This window comes from Sinocyclocheilus grahami, unplaced genomic scaffold (genome assembly GCF_001515645.1).
Source record: "Sinocyclocheilus grahami isolate Dianchi unplaced genomic scaffold, SAMN03320097.WGS_v1.1 scaffold707.1, whole genome shotgun sequence".
Classification (NCBI taxonomy): Eukaryota; Metazoa; Chordata; class Actinopteri; order Cypriniformes; family Cyprinidae; genus Sinocyclocheilus; species Sinocyclocheilus grahami.
The window spans coordinates 1,013,877-1,026,128 of NW_015505886.1; the positions used below are offsets into that span (position 1 = coordinate 1,013,877).

Consider the following 12,252-nt stretch of genomic DNA (forward strand, 5'->3'; position numbering starts at 1 on the left):
ACCATGTCGCTTTCACATGCAAACTGGCCTACACATTAATAGCCGCTCAAATATATTTACCACGGTATAAACAGTATCACAATATCTCTACCCACAGACTAATTTCTACCGTCACACACTATCAAGCATCATATCGGCCAATCCTAGAGTTAACTACAGTTTTTGACTCACGATTTGGGTCTGACGGTAAACTACTCTCATCTGTGACATGTAGCGGCTCTAAAAATGGCCACCGGTTTTGTAATGTGGTCACACGACAGCACCGCCGAGCGACTCCACCCACGGGAAGACCAGCCCAAACTCTCTCCATCTGCTCCCAGAATACCGTCCCTCTCCGCTGAACGCACGCCAAGCCATTCGCACCGATGCTGCTTCACCAGTGTTTTTATGCAACGCAACCTGCTGGCATTTGTTGAAATCAGCGCGATGAAACTGCACATGCACAGAAAGCCTGCTCCTGGTCTGTTTGTTTTCGGTTTACGCTTCTATCCCAGTAGCCGAAGGGAAGGGTCAGATGGTTTAAATGTTCCTGCTGACATTATTCAGCAGCTGTCTGAATCACAAGCCTGTCAGCAGCAAAGCAAAGAAGCACTGCAACTGTGTGTGTGTGTGCGCGCGTGTGTGTGTGTGTGTGTGTGTGTGTGTGTGTGTGTGTGTGTGTGTTTTTAACACTGACAGTTAAAAGGTGCATTCCCATTTTTGTAACCCTAGTGTCTTCTCCTGACAGAAATCATTGTCTGAGGGTTTTGGCAGCTATTTTAAATATTCCCCAATATGTAATAGCAGTAACATTTATAATAAATACATTTCTGCCAACACATAGACTATTTGTACAGTGTTAATAACTTCAAGTTCAATTACTATGGTGCTGAATTAACAAGCCTATTGGCATTTTCCAATATACCTCATTGTCGTGGCTGTTTTCAGCCAGCATCACTATACTCATATCACACGACTGTATAACAATTCTGTGTGTGTGTGTGTTTAACACTGACAGTTAAAAGCTGCTTTCCCATTTTTGTAACCGTCTTTTCCTGACAGAAATCATTGTCTGAGAGTTTTGGCAGCTGTTTTCTAGTAATCACAGGCACTTTCTGTTTCCTCTTCTGCGCTGACACTGAAACACTTCTCACACATTGAGGTGTGAATTCATAACTGCGAGGCTCGTTTGAGGAAGAGGCGATTTAGCAAGCGCAGTCTGTCTCCTGTTGTTTTTTACGGGATTTTTGTGTGTGTGAAATTGCTGATGATGGTTTAGATCCAGAAAGCCCAGCGGCAAACATCTGCTTTGGTTCCACACAAGAAAGCAAAGAACTGCAACATCACACAACGAGACGCGTCATCTTTATTCTGCATGGCTTTACATGCACACGCACATATTTGGGAAACCCATATATGCTAAGAAGTGAGCTGCATGCTAGTATCTTATGCAGGGCCGTCGCTAGGATTTCTGGGCCCTGTGCACTGAATTTGCTATGGGGCCCCCTCAAAATCACGTGGGGTGGGGGGGTAGTAAAGGTTTTTACTGTTTTTTTACTTTTTTTTTTACTTAGTACTGTTTTTTAACCCCTGGACTGGACAAATCGAGCCCATCCGGCCCACAAATTCCCCCTTGAATGTTTTGATGGGTCATAGGGCCTTCAATTGGAGTAAATCAAAAAATACATAAAACAGGACAGAAACGAATAGTGATAGATATTACTGAATTCACGACAAATGCAGCAAACTTAATAATGCATTTTTGTCACATATAAAAGCATTTGACAGTAAAGCATTGATTTTGAGCTAGACTGCTGGAAAGTTACTGCTAATAAATTCTGTCATAATTTCCTCACCCTCATGCCGTTCCAAACGACTTTCCTATGTTGAACACAAAAGAAGATTTTGTAGAATGTTACCAAACCATTTTTGGTTACCCTTGAATTTCTCAAATTATGTTCCACAGAAGAAATTCATACAGGTTTGGAATGGCATGATGTTGAGTAAATGATGACATGATTTTCATTTTTGGGTGAATCTCCCTTTAAGAACTTTATTATTTGTAAATAATAAACACCTAATTTATATAAGACACTGATATTTATCTTTAATCAGGCCCTTATTGAATTAACATTTTACTTCAATTAAAGTTCATTAGAAATAAACATCTAAAAAGAAAGAAGTTCTTGCTTAGAATCCAGAGTTTAGCTGACTATAGTATTAGTAGGATGGTGGACAAGAAGTAAAACCATGGTCCTCATTACCATGGTTATATGGTTTTTAAAATAAATAATAAGTAATAGTAAACTATAAAATTTGTAGTTAAAAAAACTAAACATGAAGAAACTACAAAACACCTTCTATAAAATGTAAACATTCCCCAATATGTAATAGCAGTAACATTTATGATATAAATACATTTCTGCCAACACATAGGCTATTTGTACAGTGTTAATAACTAGTTAAATGACTATGGTGCTGAATTGACAAGCCTATTGGCGTTTTCCAATATACGTCATTGTCTTGGCTGTTTTCAGCCAGCATCACTAAAGAACCTTTAATGTTCTCATATCACACGACTGTATAACAATTCTGTGTCACATCTGAATGGATCAAGCGACTTGCGCTGTTTATCTCTTATAAATCGTGGCAGAAGCACGGCGCACATTCGTCAGCACTGTACGGGAGACTGATCAGTGCCTTAAAGCTTGATAGACAAGTCAATCAAGTTGTGAAGTCAAGCTTCTATCAGTTGCGAACCCTGGTAAAAATGAAGTCCTTTCTTTCTTTTACTAATTTTGAAAGAGTAATCCATGCTTTTATCACCACGAGGCTTGATTATTGTAACTCTCTTTATGTGGGGATCAGTCAATCCTCCTTAAACCGCCTTCAGATGGTTCAAAATGTGGCTGCCAGAGTCCAGACGGGAGCTCGAAAGCATGAGCATATTACCCCTGTCCTGCAGTCATTACATTGGTTATCTGTGCGCTACAGGATTCATTTTAAAGTGCTCTTATTGGTTTTTAAGTCTTTAAATGGTTTAGCACCTTCTTACCTCTCGGACCTGTTGATAGTTCACCAACCTGCAAGAGCTTTCAGGTCTGCCAACTTAAGGCTCTTAGTGGTTCCTAGAACCAGACTCAAGTCTAGGGGTGATCGAGCATTCGCCGGAGCTGCTCCGAGACTTTGGAATAATCTTCCTACAGAAATCAGAACTGCCCCTACACTATCCATTTTTAAATACAGGTTAAAAACATTTTTATTTGATATGGCTTATTATTCGTGATTTGCATTTGCTCTGCCCTGTGTCTTGCCGTTTTATTTGTGACCTTGTCTTTGTTTTTAATTTTGTCTGTGGTTACTCACTTTGTACGGCACACTGGTCAACGGTAGTTGTGTTTAGTTGTGCTTTATAAATAAATTGAAAATTGAAATTGATCCCGCTCTGCTTTGACGCGCGGCTGGTGGATGCACCAAGTCGCGCTGCTTCACACTTTTGGAGTATTTGCTTCATGCGGTTTCGCATGCGCTGTAATTTACAAACAGCGTCTAATATCGGGGAGGTCTCCCCTCGTTTCGGCCATCGGCCCACTAATTGAATGGAATGTCCCGGTGTTCCTTATGGCCAGTAGGCGATTACGGGCCGCCCAGAACTCTGGGCCCTATGCACTCTGTCACTCTTTTCCCCCCACTAGCGACGCCCCTGATCTTATGAGGATATTCAAATTTGATCCAATTTACAATCGTAATTTTGAATTTATCCAACCACCTTACTAAAGTCTGCCATGTTATACCTATCTCTCATGGTCCAATCAAATCAAATCTATTTCAAACTACATCAAATATAAAATAAATAAACTTATTTTTAAAATAATAATTATAAAAATAATAACTAAATGTAATATTAATAGTATTATTATTTTATATATATATATTTTTTTTTTAATTAATCAATATCAATTATTATAGACCCTTTTTCTGTTAGTAAACATTGTTTTCTGTAGGCGGAGCTTAGGTGGAGGCAAAAAAGATTCCCCTGACCGCTTCACTAACGCTAGTGTCACGAATTCGGTCCATGAACTTGGATTATCCCTTTCGTCTTGCCGTTCGGACTGTGTTTGCACCTTGCCTGGACTATTGCTCATGTTATCGGATTACCCCTCTTGTCAACCCCTCTGGATACTGTTAGCCGCCGATCGACCACGCCCGCTTTGGATTACTCTTGTCTTGCCCTCGATACACCTGTGTGCCATTGTCTGACCCTTGCCTGTTTTGACCATGTTTAAGAATAAAGCTTTGCAAATGGATCCGCATGCCTCTCGTCTCGTCGGCTCCGTAACAGCTAGCTATGAAGTTTGTTGTTTTTTTTTACTATTTTTACAGCTACATGAGAGTGAACTGGGCCAAAACACAAAAAAATTGTCATAGTCGTGAGATGCATAAGAAATCTTTAGACGCGTAACACATACCATAATACATATCAACAAAAGACAATACTTTATTTAACCTTTTCTGACAAGAAGTGTGCGCTGCAAACGCAAGCATTTTTGACTATCGTTTCTGTCCAATCCACTCGTTTTATCGCATTTAACCACAGCTGTTTTCGTTTTTTTGTCTGGCGGTGGCAGCAGGTATGCTTTAAAATTTTAAATTGCAGCCTCTACTACGTCGATTCTGGCACCCAACATCACAATAAGACGGTATTTTAATCTCCTTATGTAGCCGAATCTGTGCTGGTTTGAATTGGCCGCCTCCAGTTTCCCCTTTGTTTTGCCTCCAGTTAGTGCAGTGACGTAATTGTGAAGTTGGCCCTAAAAGGGTCTGTTTTGAAGTAGTAATAATAGCACTATCAAGTTCTTCATAGTCTTGGCTTATTTGGGATGCATCCTGCTCTCTCTATATATATTGTATGTATTATAATATATTTTATATTTATTACATTTCTGATTTTACTCTGAAAATATGTCAGATGATTTGGTAATTTCAAATACTCTGTAAATTTTGAGTTTAAAATCACATTCAAATTAAATAAAAATTAACCATATTTACTTCTGCTTACACATTGTTGCACATTATTTTATTAAAATTCTGGTTGATACAAAATAATTTTATTGTAAAGCCGATAACTGTTTAATAAACATATTAAATATTCAAAGTCTATACTCTTTGGTCTTTAATAAACTAAAACCAATCATTTTTAAATTATAAAAGTGAATGCATCACAACATTATAATATACAGCACAAAAAAATGAATAACATTTTTTAAGTAACTTGTTACTTAAATTAAATGGGGCAAAAGTAACATTAGCATGTACAATTAAATATATATCAAATATTGACCAATAAATATGAGCAGATAAATTAAATGGTACAGATATACAGTATCCCTCTTAATAATAACAAATAATGATTTACGATTTAGAAATGTAGGGATGTTCATTGAACGTTCACATATGAAACCATAAGAAACACACATTTTTAATAATCTAATCAATAACGCCTGCCATCCATTTTTTAATCGGTATCACTGAAATATGTCATATTACGTAAATAAAATAAGTTGCGAGTGCCTTTTCGTGGAAATAAGGCAACGTTGGTGCTTGATCCATTAGGATTTAATAGGATTGCAAAAAAGTGGGCTATGATATTATTTGTTACATTTGTCCCCCCCATCCACACAGCAGCCTTGATTACATCAGCAGAGAAAATTATGAAGATTTACTAAAATAATGTGCACTAATGAATCATGCACAATAAGGCCAGAGGCATTCATTAAAAAAGTAAATAGGGTAAATTTTAATTTCACATTGACTTTAAAGCATGCAATGGCTGTTCTGGATGCAAATCTCGTGCGATTCTATCATTAGAGCTCTTCCTGTCACTACAGCTGCACATGACATTTAAATGCATTACTCTGAGAAATCATCTCCGGATGTGAAGCCAGACAGTTTGAACGATTGTTATTTGGAAGGGGAATGTCGTAGCAGGTAAAAATGTGTCTTGGGTTTCTCATTAGATGCGAGAAGCAGCAGCTTTTCCCCCCCGTGACCATTCGGCTGCCTGTAGCACAAGTTTATTTAATAATGCACACAGCGTAAATGCATTTCCACAGCGGATTTACAGTCCGATGTTCTTAGAAATCTCATCTTGTTACATTATCAAACATCTGTGTTTTATAGCAGACGGCATGCAGAGAAAACATACGCTCAGATAACAGGTAAACGGCTGCGGGGTCTTAGTGTGAAGCTCAGAAAAACAAAGCTAAATGTGAATAATATTGATACAGTCATGAGTACATTTGGTGCGAAGTACTTGGTGGAAGCCAAAGTAGGCCGATGCTAACAGGAGCAGGTTGTACGACATGCTTTCAACCTCAAAAACCATAAACAAAATTAGATAAAAGTGCAAGAAAATGGGTTTATGTTTCATTCAGGGAATTCTAGGCCTCTGAAAGCATAAAGCATCAAATATTGTTACTTCGATTTTGTTTACACCTTTAAATATGAAATACAGCACTATCATCAATACTTCAACGCAATTTATGATTTAATGGACCATTTCAAACCAAACTGGTCAGCTCTTCCTGTTATCAAATTATGTCCTTCTCTTATTATCATTCACACAAAAAGAACATATAAACCTTTTTTTCCTCAGTGTTTGTGTTAAATCCTCAATGTTCCTCAGTGAATGTTAAAGATGAATAGACCAATTACAGTGATGACATTTTTGTGGGCGAAGCCTATCTGGTGGCAGAAAATGACAGTTTTAACATAGCAGTCTATTCAAGCTATGGAATAAAATAATAAAAATTTAATTTTGAGTTTTTATATTTCAAAATTTTGACACTTTTCTTGCAATTCCGAGATTATATCTCACAATTCTGGTAAGAAAAATCAACTCGTCATCCTTTCTTTTTAGTTTATAATCCTACACTTCTGGCTTTTTTTCCTCAGAATTGACAAACTCGCAATTGTTGACTTGAATAAAGTTATAAACTTGCATTAGCAAAAAAAAAAAAAAAAAGTCAGAATTGTGAGATAAAATAGGTAAATGGTATATGTTTAAATTGTAGGGCTAATATAATATGTCCCCTATATGAATATTATATGGACCTATTATTTAAATCAAATTTATATTTTAAAAGTAGGGTAATCATAGCAGGTTTCATCCATAGTCTGTCCGTTTAAACGTCTGCGTTTAGCTTCAAATGGCGTCTTTGACGACAGTGTTATATAAAAATGATTTGCATTCCGATTCTGACATCCAAAGGCACAACAATAATTTTTTTCTCTTATTCCATGGATTTTACCCATTTTCCTCCACTTGTTCCCAGTGTTTTTCTGCCACCACTATGCGCGCGCAGCTGCAAGTGGTGTAACTGTGACGTCTACTCCAAATTGGTCTATATAACTTATTTAAACATGGCACATCTGAAGATTAAGGATGTAACGGTATGAAAATTTCTTATCACGATTATAGTGACCAAAATTATCACGGTTATCAGTATTATCACGGTATTGTTCAAATGTGCTGGAGATGTTCAAAAAGTACCAACACATAAATCACATTTAAAAATCAACAAACAACAAATAAAATTACTTTTTGGACAAAGCAGTATTGCAATTAAGAACACTTCCTTTAGGTATTACATGGAGCGAAGATGAAAACAAAATATCATCGAATCGTTTCTGAAGACAGTCAGAACCTTCAGAGGTACATTCATATAATTAATTAATTCATATATTCATTGTATATTTCCCTTAGCACTCTTTTAAAACCTCCCTGCTTTTCCACCCTGTTTTCACTCAAACAAAACTACTCTGCGTGCTGTGCGCACGTGAGACTGTTCCTTAAAACTGTGCTTTATGCTGGACAGTATTTATTTATCGTGAGGTGTCTAATAAAAAAATTGCAGTAATCTAATACAGGTTTATTGATAATTAAAATATGAAACGGTAATACTAACCGTCGGGAATTTTATCATGATTTATCATCAAACCGGTAATCGTTACATCCCTACTGAAGATGATGTCACTTCCTCTTGATTATATGATTTTAAAGGTACAGTTTTAAGGAAGCCAGTTTCCGCCACTGAATAAAAATTTTAAAAAGGTAATTGCGACTTTTTATCTCACAATTCTGACTTTTTTCTCGCAATTGCGAGTAATAAAGTCAGAACTCGCAATTCTGAGAAAAAAAGTCTGAGTTGCGAGTTAATATCTTGCAATTCCAAGTTTTTTTTTCTTCTTAGAATTGTTAGTTTAATTCTCACAATTCAGTTTTTTTCCTTGCAATTGCGAGTTTATATCAAGCAATTCTGAGGAAAAAACTGAATTGTAAGATTAAACTCGCAAACGTTTTTTCCATACAGTTTACTATTATTTTGTAGTAAAAAAAAAAGAGTAGATGATGGGGACATAAAAACATGTAAATTATCCAAATTTAAATCAAATTAGTATTTTTATTAATTTGGTAGTTACAGTGTTAAACTAGTATACACATTTTAACTTGGAAAATGTATTGTGTTAATAAATTTGTCAAAAATATTTTATATTTATACATATTTTAAATAGAATCTGGCTATATGTAAAATGCATATGCTTTAAAATATTTGAAAATGTCAATTTGAAAATTGGCAATGCATATTTGAAATGAATAAATAATGTTATTCTAAAAATTCAAAATGTGTTCTTTTAAGGTATAGTGCTTACTGTAAAATTAGCTTCTTCTAAAAACTCTAGAAGTCTATGGTATGCGCTCTTTTCTACGGTGGCCGAGAAGTGCAGAACAAATCACAATTCTGAAAACAAAATAACAAATTACAAACGCAAATGCAAGTCTAAAAAACTAAATAACAATTCAGAAAGCACAACAACAATTCAGAAAACAAATTAACAAGTCAGAAAACACAACAACAAATCAGACAAACCGGAAAAGGTAGGTATAGTTTGAGACAGCGCCATTGGTTTGGGATTACTCACCACTGACTGGACGAGACATCTGTCAATCAACGTATACAGGAAGAACCAGCCGAAGAACAGCAGAGTCGTGGTAGAAAATTCGGAGATGGTATTAAAGTAGCTCAGTTTAAATGTATTGTATGAATTGCCCTCACTGTGGAATAAAAATTACGGGGTGTATATTTACATTTAGTTAAAAGTGACTGAAAACCATAGGCTCCAGTGGTGCAGATGGATAAGTGCTTGCCCTTGGCTTTTTGACGCGATCGACCCGGGTTCGATCCTGCCTTTTGCCGAACTTTTTTTTCCTCCCTTTTCAAATCTCGTATCACATCGTAAAGGCATTTATTTTCAACAAAAATTAAGGAAATAATCAAAAAGTTGAAAATAAAGTATGGGGTAGGGTTAGGGTAGGTGTAGGGAGGGCTTTATTGTACCAATAAGGTGGCATCCATTTAATAATTTTAATTTAAATTATAATTTACACTCAATACGTTATTATTGCATACTGTTTTATAATGTACTACAATACTGAAGTGCAGATAATTGCCACTATTTGCAACAAGTAGTATACTTGATAGTAGAAATCCTGCTATTTTAACATAGTGTAACTAGGTATTTGCACTTAGTGTAAATAGCATATTGCTAAAAATACTGCTATTTTCACTTAGTGTAAATAGAATCCATTGCTAATACGAGATTTGGAAAGGGAGGAAAAAAAGCAAAAGGCGCGTCAAAAAGTCAGTGATATGCACTTATCCATCTGCACCACTGGAGCTGATGTTTCACAGCTACTTTTAACTCAATCTAAATAGGCAACCCGTATTTTTTATTCCATAGTAAGGGCAATTCATACAATACATTTAAACTGAGCTACTTTAATACCATCTCCGAACTTTCTACCACGACTCTGCTGTTCTTCGGCTGGTTTTTCCTGTATACGTTGATTGACAGATGTCTCGTCCAGTCAGCGGTGAGTAATTATTTTTCTCTGGTTTCCTATGTGGCTTAGATTTCAGACAAAATGTATGCTACTGATGAAGGCACAGGTTGTGGTGTGTTTTGCATCTGTGCTTCGCATCTTTGTTCTGATTCCAGAGAAGTCCAGTTGAATGTCTCTCATAGTTCAGTTGGCGCTGGTCTCTGTGTTGTTGTGGTCCAGCACTGCCAGATTCCCTCAGGGAACTCAGTAGGTTGTTGCTAATCAAAAGCATCGTAAGTGAAGCCAGCTTCTCGCAAACTCGACACCATTATTTTAGTTTATCTGTTTGTTTATGTTCTTGTGGTGACTGTGAGGCGTTTATTGACCCAGAGCTGACAGTGTGAGACTCGTGCGTGTCCCCGCAGGGCCGCTGGATTGATGCCCGTCACTGATAGTGTTCAGGTCTGATACACACCTCATAAAGCAAGCAGGCTTCATCAACTTGAGGCGAGGTCAACCAATCAGAGAAGTCACTGTTACCATGGAAACCGCATGTGCGTCAACCTACAAAAATGTCAATGTATTAAGAAATATTTATAATTTTTTAATTTCCCTTGTTGTAATATTAAAATATATATTTAATGCATTTTAGTATTAATATGAAAAATATATCAAATATAATTTAATATATTTCTTACCATGCAGAATATTTCTTGATATTTACCAATAAACATTATATTTTTTTATTCTTTTTTTTTTTGTTTAATTTCTTGATTCTTTTGTTTTAGTATTACATATATATTTTAATGTATTTTAATATTAATATGAAAATATATTGTGTTATAATTTCATACATTTATTTCGGTATATAATATTTATTATTTAAGAAATATTAAATTTTTTCTTGCTTGCTTTTTAATTTGTCATGTTTTAAAATCAAATATATATTTAATGTATATTAATATTAAAATATATGAAAAATATAGTTTAATATATTTATTGCAGTATAATTAATAAATATTCTTAGTTCTTTCTTTCTTGATTTTTCTCTTGTATTCATATAAAATATAGTTTAATAATAAATTATAAAAGAATATCATTAAATATAACAATATATATAGTATAAGTAAATAATTAAATTCTTGATTATTTCTCATTTTAATATCAAATATGTATTTTCATATATTTGAACATTAATATGAAAAGATGTGAAAATACATTTAAATTATTAAATTATTGATTTATTACATCAATATTTGTAACTATTTAGTAAATAAGAAATATTCTTCTTCCTTTCCTTGTTTTTATTTCTTTTGTTTTTATATTAAAATATATTTACATAATAATTCTAAACTAATATCATTAAATATAAAATAATATATATTGGTTATAGTTTTATGTGAAAAAAACAAAAACAAAAGCCTGTTCTTTGATGACATCATCCTCCAGGAAGTGACATCATTGTGGAGGGAAAACAACAGCAAAAACATTAGTAAGTATAAGCTATTGATTTGGTGGATTCTGTTATACTTTGTGGTCTTATTTGGTCTGTCGCACTTCAGAATGTTCTATCCTGCTAAAATTTAATAATTTTGTGTTCAGAATTAACAAAGTTGACATCCTCATGTAAGATAACTATCTCTCTCTCTCTCTCTCTCATTGTGTTAATAATCAAGTTCCAATACAAAAACACATTTAACAGACACAATCACAATCACCCAAAGAGATTCAATTAGACTTGTAATGCCGTATGGGTGTATGGCATACATGAGTACTTCATTCAGTGCCTCATAAGTTCATGGCGAATGACTCAAATGCTATGATTCATGTCGGAGCTGGTCGGTTTGCTTCTTAGAACTCTTTACTGAAGCCTTTTCTGAAATGCCCGTGGAGAAAATGAATGAGGGAAATACTTCCCCCGACCAAATCACTGCTGCGGCCTATTGAACTGAGTAACAATCAACTGCTCTGAAACCCTCAGTGAAGTTCTTCAGCAAAGTATGAACAGCACGAACATAAAATAATGTCGTTTTCTTTTGTCTAGTGCGTATATCCTCCTGAGAACCAGAAATAAAAAGATTTGTGAATTTAGTATTTTTTCATGTCATTACATTGTTTAGAGCAGTGGTTCCCAACCCTGGTCCTTGAGGCACCCCAACACTGCATGTTTTGCATGTCTCCTTAATGAAACACAAGACAGGGCTGCCCAAACTCGGTCCTGGAGGGCCGGTGTCCTGCAGAGTTTAGCTCCAACCCCAATTAAACACACCTGAAGCAGCTAATCAAGCTCTTATAGGCATACTAGAAACTTAAAGGCAGGTGTGTTGAGGCAAGTTGGAGCTAAACTCTGCAGGACACCGGCCCTCCAGGACCGAGTTTGGGCAGCCCTG

At 35.5% G+C, this 12,252-nt stretch overlaps 1 long non-coding RNA gene across 1 annotated transcript in view; it reads left to right on the forward strand.

The window, feature by feature from the left end:
* The first annotated feature begins 1,743 nt into the window (after positions 1-1,743).
* LOC107559974 (uncharacterized) overlaps positions 1,744-12,252 on the forward strand; it is an 11,339-nt gene continuing 830 nt past the window's right edge. The window contains exons 1-2 of the long non-coding RNA XR_001605670.1: positions 1,744-1,819; positions 11,256-11,261. This is a non-coding gene — a long non-coding RNA (uncharacterized lncRNA). The remainder of the gene's footprint in view (positions 1,820-11,255; positions 11,262-12,252) is intronic.